This window comes from Sapajus apella, unplaced genomic scaffold (assembly GCF_009761245.1).
Source record: "Sapajus apella isolate SASKATOON/1434 unplaced genomic scaffold, GSC_monkey_1.0 scaffold28, whole genome shotgun sequence".
NCBI lineage: Eukaryota > Metazoa > Chordata > Mammalia > Primates > Cebidae > Sapajus > Sapajus apella.
Window position 1 is genome coordinate 20,529,057 of NW_022436968.1, and position 12,736 is coordinate 20,541,792.

Below are 12,736 nucleotides of genomic sequence, written 5' to 3' on the forward strand. Positions count from 1 at the left end.
TTAGATAACTTCTTTTATATCTGCACAAGCATTAACTCTACACAGCACTCTAGATGCTTAGAGAACCATACCAATGGATTCTAAGTAATTGAGTTTTTCACCTTTGATGTTTTGTTAAATAATGATTATAATTTATTTAAGTAAGTTAACAGTACTAGTATATTGACATTATTTGAGTTCACAAGTATTTTCAGGTAATTATTTCCGTGAACATATTACGGGACTAATGGAATAAAATTACTCATTTAAAGTAAGTTTATTATCTTGCACTTTGTAGAAAGCTTTAAGAATGTCACTGTTGTTTAATAATAGGTAAAATGTATATTTAGTTTTTATTTTAATAACAGGTAAAAGGTATAGTATAAGGATGTTTTCTAAGGTAGCCAGTGGTATGCCTCTGCAATATAATTGGCTTGCTAAACCTCAATAATAGTTTGCATACAGAAGCTCTACATGAATTCAGTGATTAAAAAGCAGGGAACTACTTAAAATAAGACCTTTTTGTTCTTTTTAGAAACAATCTAAATGGGAACTTTATATTTGCAGGAACAAGATTTGGCATTTCTTTTTCACTGCTTGGTTGCTTTGATGTGAGTGGTATAATATAGTGGACATTAGTATATAAGTAAATGATTAAATGAGTCATAAGATGGAACATCTGCCTGAGAAGGCCTTTCAGACAGCATGAGTTATGTTGTTGAAGTCTCTAATCAGTGCATCTGTCCCTGAGACTTCAGTTGGTACAAGGATAGTTTTCTATTTTGGATTAGTTACTATATGAAGACAGCATATTTAAAAAAAATTTTTTTCATGCATGCAACTGGAAAATTTGTGCCTGTGATATCAGAATAAAAAAATTACAGCAGTGATATTTTTCTAGGATAGTAATAAAGGATAGCAATAAGTGTATAAATTTTAACTTTTATATGCCTTAAAATGGTTATTTATGGTAGGATTTTACATTATACACCCATAAGTCTTAATGTCTTACCTGAGGAAATATTCTTACAAATAATGGTATTACAACAGGAGAGAAATTCAGATGGAGGCTGAAGCACAGCAGGATGCAGATAGGATATTTAACTGAAACCGCAGACCATATTGTGGGTCCCTTCCGATGTGGAATATTACCATAGTTTTAAAATTGCAGAGAGAGAGAGAGAATATGAATATGAATGTGTATGTTTGTACTGTATGTTGTATACAAGATAAAAACTCCTAACCAAAAGCTCATTATAGAATACCAGAGGATGATGACATAGAGTTGTGGTGAATGTATGTATGTTTTATTCTTTATAATCAACAAGCCACAGGAGACAAATTCTTGTGATCATAGTTAATTTTCACTAAAGGGTGCAATCGAAAGAAGAAATTGGCTCTTCTTTGCTTCGAAAATTTATACTTAGCTGTTCAATTAAACTTTTTTACAAGAAAATAATGGTTGTAATTAAAGGAGAATATGGGGGTTTGAATAAGAATTGGGCACATGTTAATTTACGTATTGGGATTTTTAAATCTTTGAAATATAGAGCAGTCATCAGGAAATATTTTTATTTTAAAAAAGGGTTTTAAAAAGTTGTGAGGCCTTCTAGTTTTTGCCCTAGAGTGTAGAGAGCTGGAAGGAGTGTCACTTCCACCCTCACAATGAAAAAGAGCCTAACTAACTTTAAAATGTAAGGATATACAGTGCCCGTGGGGATGAAGGAGACACAACACACACTCAACTTTGAGATCAGCTTGGGCAACACTAGTCAGCAGAACTCCAGTGAGAAGAGTTCAGCTAGAATTGGGACAGATTAGTGAAGGTTGAGTACAGGTCAGCAAGAATTTGTGATATCTGTGAAGGCTGCAGAAATTAGGGGATCTGGTACCCTCTTGTGTGTTCTTTCTTCACTAGTGGATGGGGTAAGAATCTCAGGAGATGGGAAATGGGAAAGAGTCCCCAAAAGTATGCATTGTGGCACACACCCTGGGGACAAGAACAGCGGTGACAGGTGGTTTGCCCCTTCTCTCCACTATATAACACTGTGCATCTGGGAACAGTGGAGTGGGAAGGAAGTAGTAAGCACAGCAAGCCTTAGGGTCTTGATGAAATTCTGAAATTCATTGCAGTTGGGGAGAGGAAAGTGGGTATGCATGTCTGTCTACTTTGTCAGGAATATGCTGGCCTGCAACTGTGGCTTAGGGCAGGAGGTTAGATAACTGATACGGTTATACACTCAAGACCCAGGCTGACATGTGACTAAGGCTGAGGCTTGCTCGGAACAGAGGATTGGCCTGGGCCAACTGTTTCTCATCACCAAACTAACAGGCTTCTAATAATAATTAACAGCTGGGTTAGGGAAAGGAGAGGAAAAAAGAATAGACAGTGATGCCTGGTGTAAAGGAAAGAGCTAAACTCACAATAGAATAGACATTACTCAGATAAACTAAGCCCCATTGTAAAAACAAGATATTTCTACAGGAGTTTAAAGCCTTTAGTATACTGAAGGTAACAATACTGCTAACTGCAAACAGCCCAGTTCCTAACTAGATAAACTCTAACCCTTCAGTAAAGCCCTAGGAGAAGAAAAGACTTGCCCTGTTTTAGGCATAAAAACTATTTAGTTTCTACTGTTGCACCCAAGGGGATCAGCTTCCAACAAAACATGAGACATATAAAAAGGCAAGACAAAACACACTCAGGGATAAAGCAATCATTGAAACTAGGCTTAGATGGCTGGGTACGGTGGATCACATGAGGTCAGGAGTTCGAGACCAGCCTGGCCAACATGGTGAAGCCTCGTCTCTACTAAAACTACAAAAATTAGCTGGGCCTGGTGGTGGGTGCCTGTAATCCCAGCTACTCGGGAGGCTGAAGCAGGAGAAACACTTGAATCTGGGAGGCGGAGGTTGTGGTGAGCTGAGATAGCACCACTGTACTCTAGCCTGGGCAACAAAGTGAGACTCCGTATCAAAAAAAAAGAAAAAAGAAAGAAAAAGAAACTAGCCTTAGAAATGACATGGATGGTCTTGCTTCCCGCCGCCCAAGATGAAAGGAAAGAAGGCCAAGGGGAAGAAGGTGGCTCCGGCTCCTGCTGTCCTGAAGCAGCAGGAGGCCAAGAAAGTGGTGAATCCACTATTCGAGAAAAGGCCTAAAAATTTTGGCATTGGAGAAGACATCCAGCCCAAAAGAGACCTCACCCGCGTTGTGAAATGGCCCCGCTATATCAAGTTGCAGCGGCAGACAGCTATCCTCTATAAGCGGCTGAAAGTGCCTCCTGCATTTAACCAGTTCACCCAGGTCCTGGACCTCCAAACAGCAACCCAGCTGCTTAAGCTGGCCCACAAGTACAGACCCGAGATGAAGCAAGAGAAGCAACAGAGGCTGTTGGCCCGGGCCGAGAAGAAAGCGGCTGGCAAAGGGGACGTCCCCAGTAAGAGGCAACCTGTCCTTCGAGCAGGAATCAACACCGTCACCACCTTGGTGGAAAAGAAGAAAGCGCAGCTGGTGGTGATTGCTCATGATGTGGATCCCATTGAGCTCGTTGTCTTCTTGCCTGCCCTATGTCGTAAAATGGGAGTCCCTTATTGCATCATCAAGGGGAAGGCAAGACTGGGACGTCTAGTCCGTAGGAAGACCTGCACCGCTGTTGCCTTCACACACGTTAACCCGGAAGAGAAAGGTGCTTTGGCTAAGTTGGGGAAGCTCTCCGCAACAATTACAGATATAAGAAGATCCACCGTCACTGGGGAGGCAATGTCCTGGGTCCAAAGTCTGGCTCCCATCGCCAAGCTAGATAAGGCAAAGACTAAAGAACTTGCCACGAAACTGGGTTAAATGTACACTGTTTCTGTAAATAAAAATAATTAATGCAAAAAAAAAAAAAAAAAAAAAGACATGGATGTTAGAATTAACTGACAGGGAATTTAAAATATGATTAATATGTTAAAGATTCCAGCAGAAAAGGTGGACGGATCAGATGGGTAATTTTAGCAGAGAGAGAAGGAAAAAAATCAAATGGAGAAACTAAAAATGAAAAACATAGTGACAGTAAAGAATCCTTTCAATAGGCTCATTAGTAGAGTCCACACAGCAAAGACTCAGTGAACTTTAAGATGAATCAGTAGAAGCTACTGAAATTGAAACACAAAGAGAAAAATGCTGAAAAGAGTATCTAAGAGCAGTGAGAATAAATATACACATAATTGAAATCCAGAAGGTAACGAGAGAAAGAATAGGGGTAAAAGAAAATTTTGGCCAGCACAGTGGCTCACACCTGTAATCCCAGCACTTTGGGAGGCTGAGGCTAGTGGCTCACTTAAGGTCAATAGTTCGATACCCGTCTGGCCAACATGGTGAAATCATGGCTAGGAATTCATTACCAGTAGACCTACTCTATAAGAAATGTTAAAGCAAGTTCTTCAGGCAGATAGAATAAATGAAGGAAAAAATTGATATTTTATTGTTTATTGTTCTGAAACAAGAATCAGCAAATTTTTTATATAAAGATTAGATAATGAATATTATAGGCTATATAATATATTACAGTTTTTGAAATCACTCAACTTTACAGTTGTAGTGTGAAATATGAATGAATGAATGAGCACATACCAAACGTGAAGCGGTGTGTAGGTTGAGTATCTCTAATCTAAAAATTCAAAATCTAAAATGCCTCAAAATCTGAAGCTTTTTGAGGGCTGACATGATGCTCAAAGGAAATGCTTGTAGGAGCATTTCAGATTTTAGATTTTTAGATGATAGATGCTTAACTAGTAAGTATAATGCACATATTCCAAAATCTTAAAAAAAAAAAAATCTGAAATCTGAAACACTTCTAGTCTCAGGCATTTTGGATAGGGGATACTTGTAATATCATTTAAAGGTGGACTCAGATGAATGAAAAATGTATATTGTAAACCTTTGGATAACTACTGAAAGTTTTAAAATAGAGGCATAATAATAAATCTATAGAAGAGATAAAATTGAATTTAAAAAATCCTTAGCACAAGTCAGAGAAAGAGGAAGAAAGAAACAAAGAATTGCTTGAACAAGTAGAAAATTGCTAGCAAGATGGTTAGATTTTAGTCCAGACATATCGATAATATTAAATGTGAATGATCTAAGTCGGGGATTGGCAAACTGCTGCCAACTAGTTTCATTTGTTTGTACACATGTGCTGTGATAAAGAGAATTCCTGGACTTAGAGCTTATCTAGAATTCAGATAGTTGCAAACATGTACGTGAGGGATGAATTTAGATAATGCAGGGTGTGACCCACCAGTTAACTGGTAATTTTTTTTTTTTTTTTTTTTTCAAGAAACAATTTTTGGTTGGGTGTGGTGGCTCATGCCTATAATCCCAGCACTGTGGGAAGCCAAGTTGAGGGGATTACTTGATGTCAGGAGTTCGAGACCGGCCTGGGCAACACAGTGAGACCCCATATCTACACAAATTTAAAAAGTAATAAATCAGCCGAGTATGGTGATGGGTGCCTCCAGTCCCACCTACTCAGTAGGCTGAGGCAGGAAGATCACTTCAGCCCAGTAGTTTGTGGTTGCAGTGAGCTGTGTTTGCACCTCTGTACTCCAGCCTGGGCGACAGAGCCAGAGCCATGACCCTGTCTTCACAAAAGAAAAAAAGAAAGAATTTTCATTTTAGGGGAAAAAAATTGACTTGGGTGAATGTGGGTAGAGATAAAAGGGGACATTGTGTTTTAGACTTTAGGAACACTTTTCTGAAATAAAGGAGAAAGTGTTATTGTAAACATATACTGAAGCTGTTTGTTCTTGTCAGTTTCTTGACATTGGATCAGGAATAATTTTTCTATATATGCATACATTTTTAAGTATAAATTATATATTTATGTTGTACAACATGATGTTTTTGTTATGTATACATCGCGGATTGGCTAAATCAATGTGTTTAACATATACATTACCTCACATACTTGTCAATTTTTTTGGTTGGGAGAACAGTTGAAATCTACTCTTAGCAATTTTCAAGGATACAAATATAGTATTAACTATACTCACTGTTATGTACAATAGAGCCCTTGAATGGATTCTTCTTGTCTAACTGAAATTTTATATCCTTTGACCCAGGGTTACTTTCTAATATAAGAAGTTTTCAAAATTAATTTGTGAAACATAATCCATTATTAGGTACACACCAATTGTTCCTAGAGCTAAGGTACATATTTTTTTCCTTTGGAGTACTGCTGAATGTACTAAAATGGGAATGCTTCCACGTTACTATTTGATAATTACTAATGTGTGATTTATCAAAACCTGTTCTTAATATTGTGCTTGTAACTTTCATGTAAATCATTTGAAGCAGTACTTACTGCCTTTGAAGATAGAATTTCACATATTCAACATAGAAGAAACCCAGTATTTGGAAATAGATCTGTGTTTTTTAGTCCCAGCTTCATTCCTTACTAGTTTTGTGCAAGGAGTAGTAACATTTAAGCTTTGTGGGTCTCAGTTTCCTCATATGTGACATGGAGATGATTTTCATATCCAGTATACAGTAAGAATTGAGATATATGTCAAACATTAATTACTGAGAAATACTATACAAATTTAAATCCAAAAGTAATTGTCTTGAATATGTAATTATGTATGTGGCACAAAAGTAAAACAGACATAAAGACATTAAAAAATATATATTCTGAGAAGGCTTACTCCTTTTCTGTATCTACTGTGTCCCCCCCTCACACCCACAGCATTTATTTTTACTAGTTCCTTATTTATTTTGTCTGTAATTTCTTTTACAAATATAATATTGCAATTAAACATTTTTTTCTCTTTCCTAAATGAATGATAGCCTGCCATATACACTGAAGTATCTTACTTTTGGCATTTACAATATCCTGGAGGGCCCTCCATATTAGTGTAGAGTTATTGTTTTCATTTTTCTTCTTAGATGCATTTTAGTTCATTGTATGGCTGTAACGTTGTTTATTCAGATCATTCAGTATTGGTGGGTACTTGAGTGTTTTCCAGTTTTTTGTTGTTGTTGTTTGCTCTGATTGTATTATAATGCCACAGGCCAAATTCATAATTTAGTATATATGTCATTTCATACACATATAGTGAATGGGAAATAGATTACAAAAATTAGATTGTTGGGTCAAAGAGAAAACACATCAGTAATTGTGGTAGATAGTGCCAGGTTTCCCATTTAGGGGTTCTACCATTTTGTACTGCTACTGCCAGTGTATGCAAATGCCTATTTCTCTGTGACCTTGCCAGCAGAATATGTGTTAAACCTACACATTTTTGCACTTTGCTAGGAGAGAATTGGTATGTTGGTATAGTTTTACTTTGCTTTTCTCATTATGAATGAGTGAGGTTGAACATCTCTTTATATTTAACAGCTATTTTTTAATGGATTGCCTGTTCATGTTGCTTGTCCCTTATTGTATTGTTCTTTCTTATTGTATTGTTCTTTCTTTCATTTCAAAATTTCTCAACAACTAAGACTTCTTTATAGATATCAGCCCAATGTTACGTGAGCTGCAGATATTTTTTCCAAGTTTGTCATTTTTACTTTAACTTTGTGATGTCTTATGTTATTCAATTTTTTTTTAGTTGAACTGAGTTATCAGAAAGGTTTTCCTCAACCTATGGTTACAAAATAATTGACCTATATTTTCTTTCAGTACTCTTATTATTTCATTTTTTTCTTTGTAAATCTCTAATCCATTTACAGTTTATTTGCACTGAGACATAGATCTTACCTTTTTTTTTTTTTTCAAACAGCTCTTTGGTTGTTCGATAATATTTTTTTAAGCCTATATTTATGTATTTGAACTGCTTTCATCATATGCTAGATTCCTATGAGTATTTGGGCTCATTTCAGATCTTCCTATTTGGTTTTATCAATCTGCCAGTGTGTTAATTTCTTAATGCCACACCCTTTATATAATTAAGAATAGTAATACAAGGTTAATATGTCTTATCTGAAGTGCTTGGGACCAGAAGTGTTTTGGATCTTGGATTTTTTCGGATTTTGGAACATTTGCATATACATGACGAGATGTCTCGGGTATGAGACTCAAGTATAAACATGAAATTTATTTTTCATATACACCTTATATGCATAGCCAAAAGTAATTTTATACAATTTTTTAAATAATTTTGTGCATGAAACAAAAGTTTATATATGTCAAACAATCAGAAAGCAAAGGTGTCACTATCTCAGCCACCCATGGGGACAATCTGCAGTTGTTTGACATCACCATCCTTCCTGACTCTGAATTTATATGCTGCTAATAAGCAGCCCTTGTCTTACACTTACTTACATGTAAGTACTTAACAGTAAATATGACATATCATTAATACGTGAAAAGATCATGTGCTCAGGGTAATTCATCAGCACAGTAGCATCACCAGAGTACCCACATCAGCTGTTAGACAACAACAACAACCAACAGCAGCAGGCTTTCCGTTTCTATCTATGATGCTGTGTTTTGATAAAAAGGTTACTGTATACTGTATTTATTTTATTTTTTTTAGGGGAAAGGAAATATTAGAGGTGCTTGAAGGTCCAGAAAGTGGATTTTCTAGGCATGAGGAGACATTCTGCTGGATGGCTTTTTAAAATGTTTGCTCCAGATCATCTGCCTCATTACATTTTTTTGTCTTAGCAACCTCTCTTTGATTTTATAAACTGAAATTCCTTGTTCTGTAATGAACACATGGTATTCTAGTCCTTCAATAAGCCCTTCACACATTTTCACCATGTGGTCTATATGTACTTCTGCAGAATTAACATCATCTCCATCATTGCTATTATCATGATCACCTAGATTCAGAACCATTTTCCATTTTACCATTGGTCAATGAATGAACAACTAGCGCCTCATTAGTGATGTTAAAAACTTCTTTGATATCCGCTTCTTCCAATTGCTAACAGACCCTGAAGGTATGTATTTTGCATATATAAGGAGGTCAGGCATCATTTTTTCTCACTGGACATGCAGAATCCTTCACAGTCACCACCATGTTCATCATAATCACTCAACATAGTCACAGGACAGAGGTTGTGTCTTTAGTTACCGTGTTCCAAGCATGAGCAACAGTATATGTGGCATCCTTCATGCTAAACTCTTTTTGGAAACCTTCCATACTCATGCCTCTGTTCACTGCTGCTAGCATGCTGTTCAAGAAAGTGTTTTATATTTACTCTTAGTTGTTCTAAGGATATCCTGGTCACATGACTTTAAAAAGTCACATTGGAGGAAAGTACATGGCATAAACATTACTTTTGACGAGAATTTCAACTGGAAGATGAGCAGAACAGTTTTGAAGGAATAACATCCAGTCCAGCTTCCCTGCAGTGAACATGAGCTGCTGGTATGAAATATTTGTGAAACCAGTTAGAAATGGTGTCTGTGGTGATTCATGCCTTTTTGTTAGCATAATGGACTGGCAAGAAGTATACTCATTGAAAATAGCAAGGATACAAGCTTTTGGCTCTCACAGCAAGTGCTCCTGGTGTATTAGCACATCCTAGCACAGGTATTCTGTTGTTGGCATCTTTAATTCCTTAGGAACTATCTCATTAACTGTAGTCAGTATCTTTCTGGGGTAACACCAAAACAGTAGTGATGTTTCTTCAGCAATATAGACTTCTTCTGGCATCACATTTTTATCAGTGATGACTTTGACAAATGTGTCAGTGAATTTTTCATTGATTTGTGATCAGCAGATGCTTTATCACCACAACATGTAAAAAATTGAATGCAGTGTCTTAAATTTCTACAACCAGCTGGTTTGATATTCACAATTCCCTTTAAGTTTTAGTTCTTTATGTAGATCTTTGCATGTTTTTTGATCATATTATTAAGTGGCATGTGTTCACTGTGATACTGATGGATTCACTTTTTCAATACATGATCAAGATTTTCATTTTTAGCCTTATGTGATGTTTTTCTGTTTTTCATTAACTTCTGTTCATCACTTTTGGTATAGAGTGACAACAATTTATCCTTGTTTCTTCATGTGGTATATGGTGGAGATTGCAACACCACGCTCTCCTGCAGGATGTTTCACACAACGCTGTCCCGTTTCTCCAGGTCTTTTTATGCTATAGATAAACATAAACACTTTTTTTCTTATCACTGTTACCTATAGGGGCTTCTGCAAGCCTTTTTTTAAAGACATTTTCAAGAATATTTTTACACCACAGAGAAAAGAATGAGAAAAAAAAACAGTGAGTAATGCACATAGGTCTTGGCCTTACATAGGGACATCGGTAGGGAACCTGCATGCTCATCCTGCACAACACATGCCGTTTTATACCCTTTGTGGATGTGCTTGCATGGGGGAATCTGGGTATGATTGGAAAAGATATGCCAGCTCAAGAGGACTAGGAGGGTCTTTTTTTTCTCTTGGGGATGCTGAATAAACTGTTGTATGCTTGCGTTTTGACTGAGCTGTCACAGAAATCAGTTTTGGAATTTTCCACCTTTGATGTCATGTTGGAGCTCATAAAGTTTCAGATATTGGAGCATTTTGGATTTCAGATTTTTGGATTATGGATGTTCAACCTGTATGTTGTCAAGCTATTTCCTTTCATATTCAGAGTGTTTGGTCTTACTTGTTAATTTTTTCCATATAAACTTAAGAATCGGCTTTCTTCATCCTAGAAGTAGAAATCTTGTTGGAATTATTATTATGAAGACAATAAATTTATACATTAACTTACTTACATGTTTTGAATCTTCCCATCCAAAAACATGATATGTTCTTTTACTTGCTCAAGTCTACTATTGGAGCATTTAGAAATGTGTTAAAGATCTCTCATGTTAGCTTGCACATTTCTTGTAAAGTTTAGATGTCTTGTCTCTTCTCTTAGTTTGTATTATAAATGTGGTATTCCCTTGTGCTATGTTTTCTAACTGCTGTTTATGAATGAAAAATACTTTATTTATTTATTTATTTATTTTGAGATGGAGTCTTGCTTTGTCATCCAGCCTGGAGTGCAGTGGCATCTTGGGTCACTGCAACCTCCACCTCCTGGGTTCAAGCGATTCTCCTGCCTCAGCCTCCCAAGTAGCTGGGACTACAGGCATACGCCACCATGCCTGGCTAATTTTTGTATTTTTAGTAGAAACAAGGTTTTGCCATGTTGGCCAGGCTGGTCTTGAACTCCTGACCTCAGGTGATCCATCTGCCTCAGCCTCCCAAAGAAGCGCTGGGATTATAAGCATGAGCCACCATGCCTGGCCTGAAAAATACTTTGAAAGATCAGTTTGTTTGCCTAATTCTTTATTAAGTACTGTAGGTATTAACCAAGGAAAATGTGAAAAATATTCTTTCTTCCTTAGTGATTAATATATAGGTTGAATATATAAGGCTTATATGTTTGAAATTCTCAGATTTATATTCGTATTTAAATTATGCATTTCAGACTATCATTGGGAATTAATGATAAGTCAGCATCAGTATAATTTAGTAATAAACTCAACGTAGCAAAAGCCTTCCTGGATGAGGTAGGTTTTAAAGAAATACTTGAAAGATAGGTAAAATACATATGAGAGGAAATTAGATACAGCATGTTCATTCAGTGCAGTGGAATACTGTGGAGGCCGTATTAAAGTAAAAAGCTCTCTGTGACACTAGATGTGAAAAAGTAGGCTATACATAGAAGCATTCTGGTTTGTTTAACCAAAAAAAATTCTCAAAAAATAAGTATTCAGATGTTGACAATGTTTATTTATAGATTTCTAGATGATTTCTTCTTTTGCCTACCTATTTTAATGGTGACTACTAGTTGTTAACCATAATCCATGCTCTCCTTCTTCTTGGCACACGGCTGCTCATCGTTACTACATTTTTTTTTAAACTACTTTTCCCAGTTTACCTTGAGAATGTGTGTTTGTGTTTTCTGCAATCGGTTGTGAAAGGAATTGGTATGTGATACTTTTTGGCCTGAATCTCAAGACATTGTGCCTTTCCTAGGAATTGCTCTTTTCCTTTTACGCTGTTTTAATTGGAAGTACTCAGACCATTCAGATGATGACAGTGCCTTAGGGAATAGTAGAGACATGACTTGGAAAGTACCTGAGTCTGGAATGACTAGGAGGATCAGAGCTGCTCCACTAAGCTAGACCATTTATGTTAAGATTGAAATTCAAGAGAAATAAACTTTTCTGTTTGTTAAGCCACAGTATTTTGGAATCTCTTTACTTTCATAGCCTTATTTATCCTCGCTAATATACCTGTATTTTCTTGATATATAAGTACATATTACTTTATAATTTTAAAAAAGCTATTTTTCAAACAACTTCAGAACATATTATGCATATGATGCATAGACTTGCTTTTCTCGGTTTAATATAGTCTGATTATCTTGCCCATTTTGTTGAAATAAATGTTTGATTTTGAAAGTGTTAGATTTACAGAGAAGTTTCACAGATAATACATAGAGGTCTCATATACCCCACACTCGGTTTCAGTTCCCTCTTATGTTATCATTTTACTGTGGTACATTTGTCAAAACTAAGGAACCACCATTGGTATATTATTTTTCATAACCTTGACATACTTGACTCTTCAGATATTTTGTAGACCATTACTTACATGGGGCTTATCAGATATCTTCCTCATGATTAGATTGGGGGTTGTGGGTTTTTGGAAAAAATATTATAAAGGTAAGGTACACTTCACATCATATCCTGGAGTACATGATAACTACGTGCCATTAGTAATCCTCCTTGCTCGGTTAAGGTAATGTTTGTCAGGT

The 12,736-nt window shown here is 36.3% G+C and overlaps 1 protein-coding gene and 1 pseudogene across 2 annotated transcripts in view; both read left to right on the plus strand.

Annotated features, from left to right (window-relative positions):
* The window catches only part of OLA1 (Obg like ATPase 1), a 174,435-nt gene that overhangs the window by 50,959 nt on the left and 110,740 nt on the right, over positions 1-12,736 (plus strand). The window lies entirely within an intron of this gene.
* On the plus strand, positions 2,908-10,201 carry LOC116561147 (annotated as a pseudogene).